Consider the following 20494-nt stretch of genomic DNA (forward strand, 5'->3'; position numbering starts at 1 on the left):
CAATTCTTGTAAGAACTTTTGTTGCACCGTAAGACAGCTTAGTAGAAGAGAAAAATCCCAGAATGTACCATCGTCGTATGTGAGGTTTAAACTGACCTCTGATTTTTGAAAGGTGTGTAAGGATGGTTGAACAGAAAGTTTTACTGGATTCGCAGAGCTTGTGATGGTTGATATAACAAAGAGAACAGCAGAAAATATGCTAATCTTTTTTATGTAGCATTTATAAATAAATATTATTGAAGTCTAATTAAATAGTTAACATTTTACATGTACATGACCAAGCTCACATTATTTGTGAAAAAATGTTGTTAAAATTATGATTATATTACATTACCTTTCTTCAACTTCAATAATGTGAAAGAGAAATTTATGAATGTCCATTTACACCAAACTAATATACATTAGTGGGTATACAAATGTTGATTTAAACAAACAAAGTTAGGTGTGACTTGAAGATAATCAGAATCGTGATAGGGTGCATATTGTTACTGCGCCATTCTTTGTAATAACAAGGCTTATTTGCTAATCAGTCAGTAGAACTGAGATGATCAAAATATTGCAAGTAACTAGCCTTCACAGCAAAAATTGTTTTATATTATTTTATGATATGCTAGATGCTTGGTTTGAACACATACATGATTATTTCTTAAAATTTGGCAGGTCTAAAGACAACGATATTCACCGAAAGAATTATAGGTAAGTTCACCCAGTAATACGCATACTGGTTTCCTGAGTAGTTCAGCAAATAGAAGTAGCTCTTGCACTGCCATCTACATTTACAATTAACTCCCTATCTTCTATTCTTCACGCTCTGAGAGAGCTTCATCATGTGTTGTCTTCACATCCCAATTTAACTTATTTAAAAACGATTCTTACGTTGTAGTGACAAATGAAGAGTTGACGGGTGCCACAAAAAATCACTCTGTAGTTGTGTCAAGTGCAGACTGTTTTTAAAGTTGATCATTACTTTCCAGTAGAATTTTATCTACAGATTGTAGCTCACAGCTAACACCAAAATTGCTGCACAAGCTTACAGCCTGCTAGCCATGTGGATACTTGCAACTCCGACTGTGCGAGATCGAATGGCAGTGCTGGACAAGCTTATTTACAAAGGCAGCTAATTGGTGATACTAATCAGTTACCGACCAGCAATCTTGAAGAAAGTGCACATTAAGGAGCGGCTGCAACATTGAGCAGAGCAAGAGCAAGTCCTTTTTGGCCTCCGATGTCAACTGACTTCAAAGAATATGTAGAATGTTGTGTCATTAGTTGCATGGATGCTTCAATGCAACAGAGAGAGACAATGCAAAGTCATGACCATACTTTCCAAATCTCCCGGTTTGGCCGAGACCCTCCAATTTTTTAAGTCAGTCTCCCTTTTGCACAAAATCTCCCATTTTCCTCCAGCTTTTCAATAAAAGTAGTGGTTTAATTCTTTTACTTGTCGTTTTCCCTTTGTTTACTAGTTGTGAGCCCTCATCATCATACAGAGTTAGCAACAATGAAACAGACCGCTATTAAACCATACGTTTGCCATAAAACCTGGGCTATTTAGATTTAGCAACATTGATGTCTAACGATTTGCTTTGCAGTTTTTCATCAATAAACAAAGATTATACATGGAGCTGTGACATATCGTTGACAAAGGACCATGACCTCACATTGATAGTAGAGTATCTGAACATTGAATAAAATGGTGGAAGGGCTTCCTATGTAGGTACCAATGAAGATAAAAAAGTTCACAAATAAATCTAGGCTTCCGATTCAACTACTACATTTAACGTCAATCTCACGCTTTTTTCCTCAACTACTTGGCAAATATGGCCATGACATTCTTCACAAAACCATAGGCAAAAGTCAAAAAGAATTCGCTCACATCAAAAAACAAGCTACATCAGCTGTTTCTCAATGAGTGATAAAAGATACTTAAAAGATACCTCAGCCAGAAGGTCAAAGTTCTGCATGATGTTTGGTATGGTATGCCAGAAATTGTACACTTTTGACAACATACTACAGTTTTCATCCACAGAGTTTTCAATCTTCAGACAGGACCGGTATTTCATACACAGTAGTAGCTCTCCTAGGCATCAGCAGTCCAACAGCAAAGCAAAGGTGACAGTCAAGATCATAGACCTATTAACTATACTATAGTATAATTAATAGGTCTATGGTCAAGATACTCACAAGAATAATGAAAAGAGCGAATGATCCATTTCTAGCCTGGTCATCTAGTGAAGCAGGTGGAATTTTTAGAAAAGCCATCAGGATAATTTTCTTAACAAGAACTGGAAAAATGGAAGCTTACAGTAACCAGTCTTGCAAGAGAAAATGGAGAATATGTCTTGTACACTGAATAACAAAATTGTTGTTACACAGCACCAAGCTGCAACGATGGCACACCAACCTCTCTTTGCCACCAGCATTCCCCGCTACGGCGATACACACCCACAGCAAAATGCTGTTGCCAATCTCACGGCAGTCACTACTGCCAGCCTGTACGCAAGCCAAATCAGCAGCCTAATTGTTATACAATGGTCTCTTGCACCCAGACCACCACACGCAGATTTTCTGTCGACAAAGGCATGGCAACTCAGTAGCTCAGCTCACTGGCTCTCCTCAATGAGCTTCTCTCCCTAACAGGTCTTCTCACATAAATGGACTAAACACGTTTATATGGTGAGACCTGTTAGATAGTCCCCGGTTTTCCTGTAAAAAGCTAGCTTTTCAAAAGCCCTGGCTCTCCATAATGCCAGCCCCTGCATTACCAGCTAATCACAGGAAAGCCTTGGATATTTACATAATATCCCACAGGTCTATCAAAAAAAGCTACGAGAGACCAAAAGATTTGACCCCGTTGGCTAAAGGTTCAGTAGTGCTGATCCAGAATGCTAGTCAAAAATGGAATAAAGAGAAGTTGGCAGAAGTACTCCATGATTGATCAAATGCAGTTTTGAACAAAGAAACTGGAAACATAATCCGGAAAAATTGAGTCCAATTAGCTGATACAGAGACCCAACCAAATGAGATACCTGGTGATGTATCTGAACCATCCTGAAGTCAATGAGAGAAATACTAATACAACCATGAGATGTGATTACGTAAGTGATGACAACAATATTGCAGAAGTATCCAGTCTGAGATATACAAGCACTACCCTCAGACCTGTTAACGTCAATGCTGACAATGATCCTGCTGAAGTGTCAACTCCAAGAAAACATTTTAAGATATCCATAAAACTACCAACTAAATTCAAACATCACATCATGCACCAATGATTAAAACCCTCCACAGGTGGGGGTATTATATCATTGGTGTAATGATGCAATGATATAAATCCCCCACAGGTGGGGGGTTTTATATCATTGCATGCACTAAACAACCAATGACTGACAATAAACCTAAAAACTCTCTTAAGCAAATGAGATATTGATGTTTGATACTCAAACGCATGACTTCTCATAATAGCCAACCACAGACGTCTGTATGTTCATTTCAGTTACTAATTAATACACTTTGGTTTCTGCCCTGTGTGGTCCCACATAAAGACGCACCCCTGTTCAAATAATGTTGTAACGATCTATTTGTATGTTTCATAGCATTTTATTACTTATCTATTACGTAGTAAGTTTTCAAGTAATAATTCATTAAGCTGGTGCTTGCTTTCCTTATGCTGTAGCAAAACACCCTAAATTTTATGCAAAAATTACAAAGATAACCACGCGACGCGATCATCACTATCTATCCCTGAAGAAACCACAGTCCATTGACAAATACACGGACAAGTAAAAACAAGCGAAACTACTCTGCAGCAATAGCCACAAGCCAAAACCCCAATATAGTCTTAAAACGCACTCACTACAAAGCAAAACAAAAACGAGTTTGATGAAAAAAGCTTTCCAAATTTAATCACGAACGTAAGATCGATTGAATCGTTGCTTTTATGCGACTGAGTATCCTGATTTTGGCGAATCGATTGAGAAGGAATAATCTTTATAGTTTTTCGATGTAGTAGCAAAGGCTATAGTTTGAAGTCGTGTCAACGAAAGGCCATTTGGACTTTATGGGGGCGTAACCTATAGAGCGGACTATCTACTAATCCATTAATTGCTTAGAAACGAATAGCCCAGAGGCATAGCCTTAATGTCTTAATTCTTTTGTGTGCACCGTGAGGAAGAAAAACGAAGGACTATCTTCAAGCAGCCCATTCAATTCAATACTGCTGCAATTGAATTGTTATTAGCACAGCCATGTTTTGTTAAAATATGAATTGTAAATTTATACAAGTGTACTGTTATGTTTTGTTTGTGAAAAATCATGTCATACATAATTAGTCTGCATCCACACAAACATCAGTGTTCAGTATTAATTCTGGTTTGTCATCTTATTCAGTTTTTGACCATGTTTATTTCATGTGCTTTTGCTTAGGTTGTGCGAACTAATTTGACAAATACTGGTTAGGTACTGCCTAGCACTAGTTAAGTGCTAGGCAGTACCTAATATCAATCTTCCTCAGTAAATGGTATTTTATTTCTACAAGTTCAACATTAAAAACACAGCTAGCAAAATTCTAAAACAATAATAACAAAGGGTTAAAAATAGCCAAGAAAAAGCACACCTTTTTGCGAACAATTGTTCATATTTTTTTGCTCAATCTTCTACAAATTTCAAAAGACTGAAAAGAGAGCCATCACAGCCCAAAGAGAAAGAGGCTCAACAATTGGAGGAGAGAGAGCCTCAGCAGTCATAACAGAAAAAAATAGTCATTGAAGCTGTTATCTTTTATAAATGTCTAAATGAGCCTGTGAGAAGATGTTTAGGTGCTCAAGATCTGTTCTTCATTTTATATATGGTTGATCTTTGAGTGGAATTGTCTTGAGTAAGTCATGGGTAATGTACTGGTTGGGAAATATGACTAACTCCTGTTATTTTGGTCATGTCTGGTAGAGGTAGATTTTTAATCTGCCAGTCGATATTATTTTTTAACTGGTTTTCCTGAAGATCCTGTGATCCACCAGCATACCTGCCAACTCTCACGCATTGGGTGTGAGACTCACCCAATCACCCCAAAAGAAAAAATGAAAATGCGTGAGATTTTTGCCCCAATTTCCCTCAATTTTATATATACTATCATTGATACATCAATTGCCCCAAAACCAAATTTCACGCATTGCCCCACTCTTGGGTTGGCAGGTCTGTCCACCATGCCTTTTGCTGATTGCACACATTGCGTGCATTTCTAGTGTTTTAAGCTTTCCTCCCTTCTAGTATCTGGTGTCGCAGATCTCTCCATACAACAGTACAGTTGAGTTCAAAAAAATTGATGTAATTTGTCATAGATCGCTACAATTTTTGCTTTTAGCATCATGCAAGTAAAGTAAAAAAAATGAATGATGTTAATAATCGACAAAGATACAAACTGTCAGTTTTAATCGATAGGTGCATCGCCCATCTAAACCTGGTAGTTTTTGGTCTATCAATATGATTGGTGTAGTGACAATTAAGTTAGCGCTAAATGAGTTAGTACTAGGCATAACAGGAGGTATGGCTGATGATCATTCTGAAATGTTTGAAATTTGGTTGAGATAAGTTTGGTGAACTATGACTGCTGTATGACGTGGACAGGGCAACTCTCAGCCGTTGAATCTCGTTTTTAGATAATGCTTACGATCAGTATCTCTGGCAATAAGAATTGTTAGAGAGACCTTGCAAAATACTATGATATAGTTTCCCTTAGCTCTTGTCACACTCTATTTGAACACTATTACTATCTTATAAGGTACTTAGAGGTTTTTAGTGTGAGCTGAAGTTAGAGGTGTGCTTCTTTCGGCTTGTAAGAAAGTAGTGCTGAATTTCTTTTACCGTCAACAGGTTCAAGTTTGACAGGCACTCTCGAGATAAATATTGGGGCCTGGCTTACCAAATAGTTCATGATGTAGATTTTTAAAAGCCCATTGAGATCTCTTTGATCAATACATGCATACGTTTGGTTTGTACGTTTCCTCTGCTGTATATCTATATGACCAGACAAACAGCCAGTGCATTTGGTTACTAATATGTTGCTGTTTTCTTTAGTCATTTCATTCAATTGGTTTACACTTTCGCTCATTGCAATTAGTCTTATTAGTTAAAATATTGGGTAAACACAATCCAGCTTTATATATTAGTTTTAGGTTTGTGTATTTTATGTCGGTCATGAATCCCGTCATGATTCTTTCATTCATTCTGTTAATATTAATATCTAGGTGAGAAACGATCGCTTGTTCAACTAATCAGTCCAATTAAGTGCTCCAGCAAAATAAATCAAACTTAACACTTGATTGTACAATTGCTAAAAATCAAAAGTATGTGCCTAAAGAAACAATGTAATGCTAAATTTCTTTTATCATCAACAGGTTCAAGTTTGACAGTTGCTCTCGAGATAAATATTGGGGGTCTGGCTCACCAAATAGATATAGATTTTTCAAGCCCTATTGAGATCTCTTTGGGCAATACGTGCATATGTTTGGTTTGTACGTTTCTTTTGTTGTATATCTATATGATAAGACAAACAGCCAGTGCATTTGGTAACTAATATATTGTTGTCCTATTTAGTCATATAATCCACTCGGTTTACACTTTAGCTCATTGCAATGAATCTTATTAGTAAAGTATTGGGTAAACACAATCCAGCTTTATATATTAGTTTTAGGTTTGTGCATTTTATGTCGGTCATGAATCCTGTCAGGATTCTATCATTCATTTTGTTGATATTAATATCTAGGTGAGAACCAATCGCTCGTTCAACTAATCAGTCCAAGTGTTCCAGCAACATAAATCAAACTCGACACATGATTGTAGAATTGTTAAAAATCAAAAACATTTACCCAAGGGTACTTACCAGAGTGCCTTGTGAGACCTAGCTTTAGAATAGATAAGGTAATACAAGTGGTTTTACAAAACTCCTGGAGAAGGTCATGAACACACAGATAGACTAAAGCTACAACATCATTCTACCATATAACAGTTATTGCTGGCCGTTTACGTTTATTTCTCATTAAGTTATAGCATAAAACAAAATTTTTGCTATGCAATGAAACAGTGTAGATTTGCTAATAACTTTTTTTGATCAACTACACGATGCCACACCATCTTGCAGCTACTTCGATAAAATGTATATGGCAATAAGTTTACACAGCTAATGAAGATTTCATAATAACTCTAAGACCAAAATAATGTTTTAAATGTACTTCTCACATTCGGTGCGTCACAACAATTACAACCTCATTTATCCAACTGTCATAGAGTTGCTGTCAGAAGACGTCAAGCGTGCTTATACCCTAATGTGTTGAAAAAAGTGATAACATGTTTTACACATGTAAGATCATAATTAATTTAGGAAAATTATGATGTGCATTAAGAATGAAATACACTTACTTTTGATAATTATTCAAATATACTTGAAAGTTTGTAGTTGTGGATTAAACTAGTTTGACTGTTAGGTTAAACCGCCGCTTTACCTTTGGAAAATTTTGTTTTCAGTTTAACAATAAAAACTTTGTTCTAAAGCTCATTTTATTTTTAATATATTAAAAATATTCAATATATTTTTAATATATTGAATCAAATATATTGAATGTTTGATCGCTCTAAAGTAAGCTTGAAGTTTCCTTCCAAAGTTCTTTTCTTCACCTTGTCGATAATTATTAGAGCTTATTGAGGCAATCAGGTAATCACCTTGTCAGACACGTTCTCTGATATATAACTACCGCTATTAGAAATACAACAGATAGCAATAAACTGGTGACAGGATGATTTTACTTATTAGTTTTAGTTTAGCCCGATTGTATACATGTATTAGTTCTCACTTAGTTTACAGATGCTTGACTACAAATACTATTTGCAGTTGCTCAAACTTATAAACTACAATATCGAATGACCAATAGTTAGCCAGTCAATATGACCGGCTACTAGTTCAAATCTGTCTTACATCTGTTTGTACAGGATTATAATTGTTTGACAAACAGAAGCTGCGCATATCAAACATCTAATCTTAACTCAATTTTTATCGCGCTGTGTTCAACAACAACCCTGGTCGTGAGAGTTTGAACAAAAGCAGCATAACTTTCTTACGCTGCCTTGTAATGGGAACATGTACATACATACATGCATGTCAGTGTGTTGCATACATGTATGTTGCGTGAGTGTATGGGTGTGTATGTTCTTATCAGCTATATCTAAGTGCACCTCAGTAGGCAGACAGCAAGAGTGTTAAATAATCACTGGCAAAGCTTTAGAACAGCAAAACTTTATTTATTCAATCGCAACCAAATGAAAGCGATCATTACAATATTCATCTAGATGCAAGTTACTATGAATTTAGGCTGGTAAAAAGACTACATCAGAGATTAAATAATTCTACAATCACATTATCAACATCTGATTGTTATCTCTTGAAACCTTTTCGCTTGTACGAAATGCTATGATCAAATAAAATCAATTCACAATAATACTTCTTCAGAATCGCCAATATCTTTTGCAACGTCAGCTGACACAACACGGAGTTTCTTCAAAGTGATTAAAATCAAGTCTATGGAGAAAATGTATAGACTATTCTAGCACCTTATAACATCATCATTTATTGTAGCATGAAAGTAGATGCATCTTGTTGACAACATCACTTTACTTCTGCCAACTCAATAAGGAGGTTAAAGAAGTTAACATAAACAATGAATTATCATTTCTCTTCCCTTCTCAGTTCAAACCGTGTCTTATTTAAAACAAAGACACAGTTAGGGTCAAACCCTGAAAACGTTTATTCCCTCATCTGATGGGTTTACTGTGTTTACTAACCTATTGTCAGTGGGTCTCTGTGTTGGAGTAACTAATCAATGCTGAGTTCAGTTCTGAGACTTTAAAGGGTACTTTAGTTCAGGCTCGATGCTATTTTCAAACCAGGAAACATCAGTCAGGGTACCAATAAAGGTACACTGCTCAGATTCATGTATGTGAGTGTACTAGTCATGTGTACTATATCGTATATGCTCATTAGGTGTGAATATAAAGAGCTATAAGATAGTTAACTTGTACAGGTTCTATCACACCCCGTGTCAAGGTTAAAACCTTAACTCAGTCAACACAGTGCCGTTCTATTAGGATGAGACATCTTGCCGAGTGCTGCACCAATTCAATGTATTTTCAAACATTTTTATTCGAACACTTCAGAAAACAAAGCTGCATATAAACAGTGATTAACTATCGATATATGGTTTTATCTATCTTGTTGTCTCTGACAGTGGAATGGTTCTAATCATTGTGTAATGAATAACAAGAATCAGTCAACACTTCGTTTATATTGGAATAGGATGTCAGACGCGCTCTGCTCTTATTCTACGTGAACAAAAAAATTCGTTAGTTCAAAGTAAACAATTGTTATAAAAAAAATTTTATTTTGATCTACAGTTGTTAAAGCATGCAATAATGCTATCACTAAACACTGTTTAGTGAACAATAATTCTATAGTCTGCAATAACCGGATGCATATTTGGTCTCAGAAACCGTGATTCTGTCGCTGTCTTGAGCTGTGCAGAAGCATGCAGGCCTGGATGCACTGTAGTGCAACCTCAGCTAGCTTTGATCTTTCTGGTTAAATAAGAAATGCTTAGCAATTTCATGCTTGCTTGTCTGGTGTAACCTTCCCTTACTTCTAGTTCATGGAATAATGTAAGCTAGTAGTTTTCGTTCATGATTACTGTATTTGGTTGCCAAGTGCGTTGCAAAAAGCCTTTTGTGGTTTTACCAACTTCAAGCTGGTCAGGCAAAGCTTGTTCAATAATTTTGCTGTCACAAAAAGTCAATTATATGGGAATTGTCTTTCTCTTGTAGAAACTCATTGTAGACACCTAGTGTTCTCTTCATCCTTTATTTTACAATGACATTCAGCAATTCAGACCATGACTTCAATGTTATTTTTCTATAAACTCCAACAACATATTTATTGTTTCTTGTTAAAGTAAGTGTAACATTTAGTTTATTTTGAATGTCATGTCTAACAGAAAACATTATACAGATACTTGACACTCAAAGCAGGTGCGTGAACCATGATTACAAGGCAGTTATTGTTTCTTTGCAACAATCTATTTGATTGCGTATTCATTACACAATGGCAGCCAGGCAGCTTTGTGTGGTCCATGCTTATTCAATTCTTTTTTCAACATTAATCAGAAGTTTCCACTCATTGCATCATTAAATAACTGACCAAATTATGAACCCTGTCAACAGGTACTTTGGACCAATTTAAGACTAGTTCACCTTCGCTAATGCATACTCGATAGCAAACAAATACTTTATTATTAAATGCTCGAAAGCTGTCACAACTACTGACTACGTAGACAGTGTTTATAGTCTACATTTGGATAGTAGCAGCTCTCAGGCCTCTGGCAGCAATATGTGCACATGTTTGCTCGACTGTACTCGATTGTCTCGTCGCTTCATCAGAGAAGTGGCTGGTAACGACAAACCTCGAGTTCTAAATAGCTCTTTTTCGTCATCTCCCTCTGAATCATCGTCATTGGCTGACATAAACTCTTTCAAAATGGTATTGAAGGCCGATGAAGAAGCAGGTTTTTCAGCTGCCCTAACTTGAGTCTGTTCAGACTCTATGATGCACTGATTAAGAAAATCGTCTGCTGTTAAGGTTTCTTCTGTTGAATCATCTTCACTGCCAGAGCTTTCTAGCTCAACATCGGCCTTTGTAGGTTTAGTAATTGGCTTCACGTGCACCTCATCTCTTTTTGCCTCTTCATGTACTATCGAACCGAATGCAGTTTTTGGCCTGTGCTTTATTTCACCATGTATGTAGTCGAAAATAAGGTCTGATGCTTGTTCATGGCCCTTGCAGCCATGATTTTGTGACCTCTCTAGAGCCTTGACCCCTGATGAGGGTTTTGACTCATGTGATTGTCCCCGTACATTAAATTGTTGCAGTGAGATTTGACCAATAGATGCACTTCTCGTTCGTCTAAATGGCGGTGTGTTTGGTGCGTTCCACGTCTGCGCTGTGCATGAGTCAGCCCTTGGTCGTTGCTTTGGCCTCATGTCAGGAGAGTGTGCAATTTTGGACCTCAGTCCTTGTTCTTTCGGGTTTTCATTTTTAGCATCTGAATGCTTCGTTTGACCTTTTTTCCTTTTAGGAGCAGTGATATCTTTTTCTGGTAAGTTCTTTGGACTCATTCTATAGACACAAAGTTTAACTTTATTGTTAAAACTTTCGGTACCAGCAGTATATACAAGTAAATACTATACTACACTAGTTTAGAAGCTCCTTAACTCTCCTCACGTTTATTACAAAGCCTCTAATGTAAAATTACATTATTACAATGTGTAAGTACAATTACATGTACGTTTACTTGATATATATAGTTATGAGCACCAAATCAAATTTCAGCTGAAATCGGCAGGGCTAAAAGTGCTAAAGCTCACACCATGCTGGAAGCATAATTAGCTAGTCAGTTGGTAGAACACGCAAGAAAGCAACTAGATGAACATTCAGTAATGTAACTGTAACCAGTTATAAATAACGTTTTCAGTAACATCTTATGAAACAAAAGACCTGCTCTCTACGCCTCACACCTACCTGCTTGTTAAGCCTCTCATTCAGACTGATCACGGTAAACTGAATTTATGTGACCTATTCAGACACTCTCCTCTTTCTATTACAATGGCAACTTCCGAACAAGCGACCTGTTAGTTTATACAATGATACATAATTCGCTCTATAGGCCTTTATCAATGAGTTTTAAGCCACATAATTTCGGCTCCACTGCGGTGTAATTTATTGCACTTGGCCCAAACAAAAACAAGACAGTATTTATAATAAGGGTGTTGTAACATAAACCACTGCACAAGCCTTAATCATATCGTTATTCAGTATATGCAGTTATTGGTTATGTATAGGAATGAGGATGCTGGTCAGCACAGCATACATAGCCCGAGCTTTTACACAATCCCACTGACCTTCCTCTAATAGTAGTTTTTTTTTACCAGTACCAATGACATTTCAGGCTGAAGGGCTGATTTTTCGTGATCTAAATTAAAGATACTGTAAAACCTCTAATTGAAAGCCATGGCGCTGTATTTTTCAACCCTTCCTTTATAGTGGTGGTCGATTGAAGGTAGCGTTCAAATAGAGGCTGGTGGTCTATTTTTCAAATGGCTCGTCAAATTTTGGAAAGATAAATTTAGCCCCTTTACAAGCGAACCGATTGCCGCCTATATTTTGCCCTGCCAGTAGTATAGTGAGAGCAGATCTACACATAATAGGCGGAGCTTAGGGAGCAGGAAGTGACATCACATCAGGATCTGTTTGATTGACAGTTGGGGGGCGGAGCTAGGCGGTGTTGAGTCATGGTGTGAGTCATGGCGATCTGTGTGATTCGTGGTGCGAGTAATGGTGTGAGTTGGTTGGTGACGTCGCGGTGGTGGTGTCGGTGGCCGAGTGGTGAGTCGGGCCGCGAGACGATTCGCGGTTGTATTTGGGATTATCGGATTTCGTTGGCGTCCGGTAGAGGTCGCTCTTCCGTGCCGTTTCGGAGATTGACGGAGAGCTCGGTGGCGACGGGTTGACGGACGGTGGCGGATGGATTTCGAGATCGTCGGAGCTTGTATGTATTTTCTTTTTTCCGATCCCGAATGAGAATGATGTGTCTGCGAACGAATATTCATTTTGATTGTAAACTTCATAAATTCTGAAATTATCCATCGCTGTTATGGTTCCACTACTTTTTTTAAAGATAATGTATAAATTGATGAAGTATTATTAGTTAGTGTTGATTGTTACTGGAGCTTCTGAGGAGTCAACTTCCAATAGTATGAATATCGACATTGTTGAGTGAGTCATTTTTCTGGCTTGTGTACTCATTCTGAGTATAGATGGTGAGAATCAATGATGTAATATTGAGATTAGCATAACGCGTATTTATTTCTAGAACTATCGGCTTTTGCAACATAACAGGAAGAGAGCGTTAAGTAAGCAGCTAATTAATATAATAATGTGATTGGCTAATGTAGATAAGCGTAATGATATGGATATGGAGTTGACTATACGGAGAGCATAACTCCTAATTAGTTAGCTGTAGGTTGTATCTCAATACGCCCCCTCAATCTGGAGCAGACTAATTGCAGAATGGTGTTGCAGCTTGCTGAGAGGTTTAGTGAGCACATCTGCGGGGTTGTTATGAGTTTCTACGTATTTGTAGGTAATGTCATTTTGCTCCTTTACGAAGTGGTAGCGGATATCTATGTGTTTAGTACGATTATGATGCTCTGCATTGTTGTCGGCTATAGCAATCGTGCCCTGATTGTCGCAATATATGATTGTCGGCGTAGGGATTGTTATGCGTAGCGATGCACAGAGGCTTCGTAAGTAAAGTATCTCCTTCGTACACTCAGCTAGAGCCATATATTCAGCTTCGCAGCTGGATAGAGCTACTGTTGGCTGTTTGCGCGTTTTCCAACTTACTGGCGCACTACCTAGTGTACTGATGTAGCCAGTCGTTGATCTTCTATCCTCTATGCTCCCAGCCCAATCTGAATCTGTATATGCTTTCAGATTGTTGTCAGTAGGTTTGTAGACTAGTGTATACGATTTCGTTCCCTTAATGTACCGGAACAGGTGCTTGACTGCTGCAACGTGCTTCATACTTGGCTTATCTAGGTATTGTGATAGCTTGGATATAGTCCAAGATATATCTGGTCGTGTGGCACTCAAGTAGATTAGACTACCAACGGCTTGACGGTATGGAAACTTACTCGATAGGAAGGCTTGATATTCTTGGTCGGTTGCCTTTTGTAGTTGTATGCTCTTTTCAGCGGGTGTACTTGCTGTTTTAGCATCTGTCAAGTTGAAGCGTTTCAGAATAGCTTCAGCATATCTTTCTTGACTCATGTTGTAGTTGCCATCTTCAGTACATTTGAAGTCGATACCAAGAAACCACTTTAGTTCTCCTCGGTCATCCATTTGGAATTTGCTGTGTAAAGTTTGTTTGATAGAGTTTATAGTTTCTATGTTTTTGGCGGCGATTATTATGTCGTCTACCCAAAATAAGATTAGAGAGCTGTCGTCGGTGGTATGTTTGATGTATACGCACGAATCGGTTTTACTCGGTGTGTAGTCTTGAGATTTTAGGAAGTCTGTCAGCGTAGCATGCCAGTTTCTTCCACTCTGTTTTAGTCCGTAGAGCGACTTTTTAAGATGGCATGTTAGATGTTTACTGTCGTCAGTCAGTTCGTACCCGGTTGGTTGCTCAACGTAAATGTCTTTATCGATGGGAGCATTGAGGTAAGCTCCCTTGACATCCATTTGATGTAGCTGTAGCCTGTCATTTACAGCCTTTTGTAGCAGTATACGAATTGACGTCATGCGTGTAGTAGGCGAGTATGTATTGTCATAATCGATCTCTGCTTGTTGCGAGTAGCCTTTGGCGACGTATCTAGCTTTGTATTGTACTTGATCGGCTACTGTTCCTTGTTTGAGTGTATACACCCATTTGCCTTTTGTTTCAGTACGATCTTTCGGTAGCGGTTTTATGTCCCATGTGTCATTATTTGTCAGAGTTGTCATCTCTTTGTCCATAGCTGCTTTCCATTTTGAAGAATCTTCTGAGCTTACTGCTTCATCGTAGGTTTTAGGTATAAACGGTATAGCAGCATATGCATAATCTACTGAGGTAGTCAGCTGGTAATCTGTTAGATATGTAGGTGGCTTTCTATCACGGCTAGATCGACGAGGCGTTTCGGTGTTTTCTGTACTGTTTGGAGTCGTAGTTTCGGTGTCGTTTACTACTGTTTGTTTACTGCCTTTTCGTTGTAGTGGTAGCGGGTCGTCGGTACCATAGTCATCAGTCAGGGGCTGTGTGTCGGCTGTGTTGTCGTCAGGGAGTCGTCTGTACACGTGTACATTTCTCGACGTTAGAATTCTATTGGTTTGTGTATCAAGGATGTAGTGACCTTGATTTTTTAGATTAATACCTAGGTAGATACCTTCCTGTCCCCTAGGCTGTAGTTTTTGCTTGTGTCCTTCTGTGTAGAATGTGCATGATGAACCAAAGTCATGTAGTTTGGTCATATCAGGCTTGATGTTTGTAAATAGCTCGTAAGCGGTCGATTTAGTTCTCCTTTGATACGATCGGTTTCTTATATATGCAGCATGGCGTACGGCGTATGACCAGTACGTTTTCGGTAATGTAGTTCCTGTGATCAAACAGCGTGACATTTCTAAAATAGTACGCCAGGAACGTTCAGATTTTCCATTTTGGTATGGTGAGTACGGTGTCGTAGTCGTTTGTTTAATACCTCTCTCGGTAAGAATAGATTGAAAGTCACTGCTGAGATACTCACTACCGTTGTCACTGTGTAATTCGAGTACGGTTCCAATCGGTGCAACGTCGGCTAGAAACGTCTTTAGTGCTGCGCTAGCTTCATCTTTTGAGCGTATTGCATATACAAACAGCATACTAGAAAACTCGTCTATAAAGTTTATAATATATCTGTACCCTTCCTTCGATACCGGGTCGATAGGTCCACATATGTCGGTATGTACACGTTGTAATGGCTTTGTGGCATGTGTTGGTGGGTCATCATTTGACTTAGGTTGCTTCGTTAGTTTGTTTTCTTTGCATGTTTGACAAGAGTTTATGTGTTTTTTAGGCGACGGCGCTATCTTCATTCCACGGGTTACATGCTGTAGCTGCTGTATATCTTCGTAGTTTGTATGCCCTAATGTCGTATGCCACTCTTCGATTGTACGGGTATTGTATATTAAGTCGTGATTGTTACTATTGTCGTCAGTTTGCAGGAAATACAGCTGACCTTGTTTGACAACGTTGAAGTTAGTGCTTCTGGAGGTGAGATAAGCTGTATCTTTAGCAAATGTAACTTGCGCTCCTGCTTCGGTGGCGGCACGGACAGAGAACAGACTTGTAGGGAATGTCGGCGCTAGCAATGCATTTGTAAGTGTAATTTTAGTCGGATTGTTTTCTGAGTCATATATTACAAACTCTGCATTTCCTCTCTTTACGGCGAGTTCGTTACTGCGACGGCCATCGGCGAGCTGTATGTAATGTTTATTCGAGTCGAACGTGTCGTCATATGTAGTAAAGCGTGTGGCGTCGTTTACGATATGACACGTAGCTCCACAGTCGACCAGCAAGCTATTGTAGAAATTGTCTGTATGTTTGTCGGTGTTAGTTATATTATCTGCATGTGTTGTAGGGTTACAGTTGACGGTAAAGCTAAATGTTGATGTCGATGCTCTGGCTGATGTGTGTTGGTAGCGGTCAGTTTCCTTTTTCTTTTGGAAACATACGAGTTCAACGTGACCAGGCCTTTTACAGTATTCACAAGCTAGTTTAGCCTTTGATCTGCACTCGCGTGCCCTGTGACCTGGTTTCGCACATGCCAGACATATCTGTTTGTTATTGTGCGTAGGCGTTTTTGTCTTAGGCGTATAGTGATATTGTCTAGGTTTAGTACTAGCTGCCATGGCGGTTGATTGTGATGTAGTATTACGGGCAGCTTCGGTGTTTACATGGTTACGGAGTGCAGCTTTAAATTCGGTTAAGGACTTTTTCTGGTCGGTTTGTGTATGCACAACGACGAACGAGTTGAAAGCTGTTGGCAAACCTTTCAGAAGCATAGCGATTATAAGATTGTCAGATATTGTTTCACCAGCTGAACGCAAACCAGTAGCAGCTTTTTCGGCTCTAATTAAGTAATCGGTTACATCCTCAGTCTCTGTCATATGTATTGTAGTTAGCTCTTCATATAAAGTCATAATTCTAGGTTTCTCAGTGCTAGCATAGTGTTGTCTGAGTAATAGCAAAGCTTTTCGTCCATCATCTTTGGCGTCATTCATGATCAGTTGTAATGAACGTTCATCAATAACTTGGACAAGCTCAGCGTACGCTCCCCTGTTTTTGTCTGCAAAGTCTGTGTCATCCTCTTCTCCTTCAGCAAGAGGTAGTATGGCTTTGTACATGCCTTTGTCGGTAGTGTATATATAGTTAGTAAAGCGTGTTTCCCATATAGCATATGATTCCATCTCTCCATCAAAGTGCAGGCGACTTCTGGGCCCATAACCTGTTGAGTGAGTCATTTTTCTGGCTTGTGTACTCATTCTGAGTATAGATGGTGAGAATCAATGATGTAATATTGAGATTAGCATAACGCGTATTTATCTCTAGAACTATCGGCTTTTGCAACATAACAGGAAGAGAGCGTTAAGTAAGCAGCTAATTAATATAATAATGTGATTGGCTAATGTAGATAAGCGTAATGATATGGATATGGAGTTGACTATACGGAGAGCATAACTCCTAATTAGTTAGCTGTAGGTTGTATCTCAATAGACATTATTTCTGAAAGAACTTCCCAATTGAATATGAAACAAAGAGAGTATAGAAGACCAACCAAGTCTAGATTGAACAGAACTACGTCATTACGAAGATCATCAAGAAAAAGTTCGGTAGTAAAGCGGTTATTCGAATCCAAGGAAAATTATATGGAAGGAGATGAGAAAATTACGTCACCTATTGCAACAGTTTTTAAAACCGAGGAAATGCAAGAACCATGGAAATGGATTGATCTAAAAGTTTTGGATATTCCAGCTTCGTTAGAAGTAATACAAGCAAATAAGTCTGAAGAAAATGACAATTGTGAGATTGCGTTGCAATTCTTCGTTGAACGTAAGGGAGAGCGTGTGGTATTATGTTCGATCATCGAACCTCAAAAGTATAACATTCCCTCATCATTTCAATGGTTGACACCAGCTCTCATGATATTGGATCGAAGTGAGATTTACATGAACTCTAAGTCTTCATCAGGATTAAAACTTTTCAGAATTGACGGAGCATGCAATCTGAAGGAATTCAGAGAGAAATTAAACAAAGATTATAAACTCTGTATATCAAGACAGTAATGAGTTAAGGAAATGATATTATGATTAAATTTTATATAGTTTATTTGATGATATATCATAGGGATTTAAACTTACTATCAATGGATATGTTATTGAATAAAAGTTTTGTATATAAAAATGCTAAAACATAATATAAAAAAGACTATTGAATTTCATTCAATCCCAATTTTCTTCTTCTTCTTTCATTGTCGAATGAGAATGAACTGTCTACAATCAAAACATACATTATTTTTAGTGAGATATAGTAAAAGTAAGACATACAATCAGATTAGATGTACATATACTTATTATCTGTACTTTAATAACACTCCTGATGATCTCTTACTACACTTTATAATAATTGTACATATACTTATTCTCTGTACTTTATTAACACTCCTGATGATCTCTGACAGCACTTTATAATAATTGTACATATACTTATTCTCTGTACTTTATTAACACTCTTGATGATCTTTTACAGCACTTTAGAATAATTGTACATATACTTATTCTCTGTACTTTATTAATACTCCTGATGATCTCTTACAGCACTTTATAATAATTGTACACATACTTATTCTCAGTACTTTATTAACACTCCTGATGATTTTTTACAGCACTTTAGAATAATTGTACACATACTTATTCTCTGTACTTTATTAACACTCTTGATGATCTCTTACTACACTTTATAATAATTGTACACATACTTATTCTCTGTATTTTATTAACACTCTTGATGGACTTTTACTACACTTTATAATAATTGTACACATACTTATTCTCTGTACTTTTTTACCACACCTGATGATCTCTTACAGCACTTTATAATAATTGTACATATACTTATTCTCAGTACTTTATTAACACTCTTGATGATCTCTTACAGCACTTTATAATAATTGTACATATACTTATTCTCAGTACTTTATTAACACTCTTGATGATCTCTTACAGCACTTTATAATAATTGTACACATACTTATTCTCAGTACTTTATTAACACTCCTAATGATCTCTTACAGTACTTTATAATAATTGTACATATACTTATTCTCTGTACTTTATTAACACTCTTGATGATCTCTTACAGCACTTTATAATAATTGTACACATACTTATTCTCAGTACTTTATTAACACTCTTGATGATCTCTTACAGCACTTTATAATAATTGTACACATACTTATTCTCAGTACTTTATTAACACTCTTGATGATCTTTTACAGCACTTTATAATAATTGTACACATACTTATTCTCTGTATTTTATTAACACTCTTGATGGTCTTTTACTACACTTTATAATAATTGTACACATACTTATTCTCTGTACTTTTTTACCACACCTGATGATCTCTTACAGCACTTTAGAATAATTGTACACATACTTATTCTCTGTACTTTATTAACACTCTTGATGATCTCTTACTACACTTTATAATAATTGTACACATACTTATTCTCTGTATTTTATTAACACTCTTGATGGACTTTTACTACACTTTATAATAATTGTACATATACTTATTCTCTGTACTTTATTAACACTCTTGATGATCTCTTACTACACTTTATAATAATTGTACATATACTTATTCTCAGTACTTTATTAACACTCCTGATGATCTCTTACAGCACTTTATAATAATTGTACATATACTTATTCTCAGTACTTTATTAACACTCTTGATGATCTCTTACAGTACTTTATAATAATTGTACATATACTTATTCTCAGTACTTTATTAACACTCTTGATGATCTCTTACAGCACTTTATAATAATTGTACACATACTTATTCTCAGTACTTTATTAACACTCCTAATGATCTCTTACAGTACTTTATAATAATTGTACATATACTTATTCTCTGTACTTTATTAACACTCTTGATGATCTCTTACAGCACTTTATAATAATTGTACACATACTTATTCTCAGTACTTTATTAACACTCCTGATGATCTCTTAATACACTTTATAATAATTGTACATATACTTATTCTCTGTACTTTATTAACACTCTTGATGATCTCTTACTACACTTTATAATAATTGTACATATACTTATTCTCAGTACTTTATTAACACTCCTGATGATCTTTTACAGCACTTTATAATAATTGTACATATACTTATTCTCAGTACTTTATTAACACTCTTGATGATCTCTTACAGTACTTTATAATAATTGTACATATACTTATTCTCTGTACTTTATTAACACTCTTGATGATCTCTTACAGCACTTTATAATAATTGTACACATACTTATTCTCTGTACTTTATTAACACTCTTGATGATCTCTTACAGCACTTTATAATAATTGTACACATACTTATTCTCAGTACTTTATTAACACTCCTGATGATCTCTTAATACACTTTATAATAATTGTACATATACTTATTCTCAGTACTTTATTAACACTCCTGATGATCTCTTACAGCACTTTATAATAATTGTACATATACTTATTCTCAGTACTTTATTAACACTCTTGATGATCTCTTACAGTACTTTATAATAATTGTACATATACTTATTCTCAGTACTTT

The 20494-nt window shown here is 36.8% G+C and overlaps 1 long non-coding RNA gene across 1 annotated transcript in view; it reads left to right on the forward strand.

Annotated features, from left to right (window-relative positions):
- LOC137410470 (uncharacterized) overlaps nucleotides 1-20494 on the forward strand; it is a 32563-nt gene that overhangs the window by 3915 nt on the left and 8154 nt on the right. Inside the window, exon 2 of the long non-coding RNA XR_010981212.1 lies at nucleotides 661-696. This is a non-coding gene — a long non-coding RNA (uncharacterized lncRNA). The remainder of the gene's footprint in view (nucleotides 1-660; nucleotides 697-20494) is intronic.

The sequence above is a fragment of the Watersipora subatra genome, chromosome 1 (assembly GCF_963576615.1).
Source record: "Watersipora subatra chromosome 1, tzWatSuba1.1, whole genome shotgun sequence".
NCBI classification, from domain to species: Eukaryota; Metazoa; Bryozoa; class Gymnolaemata; order Cheilostomatida; family Watersiporidae; genus Watersipora; species Watersipora subatra.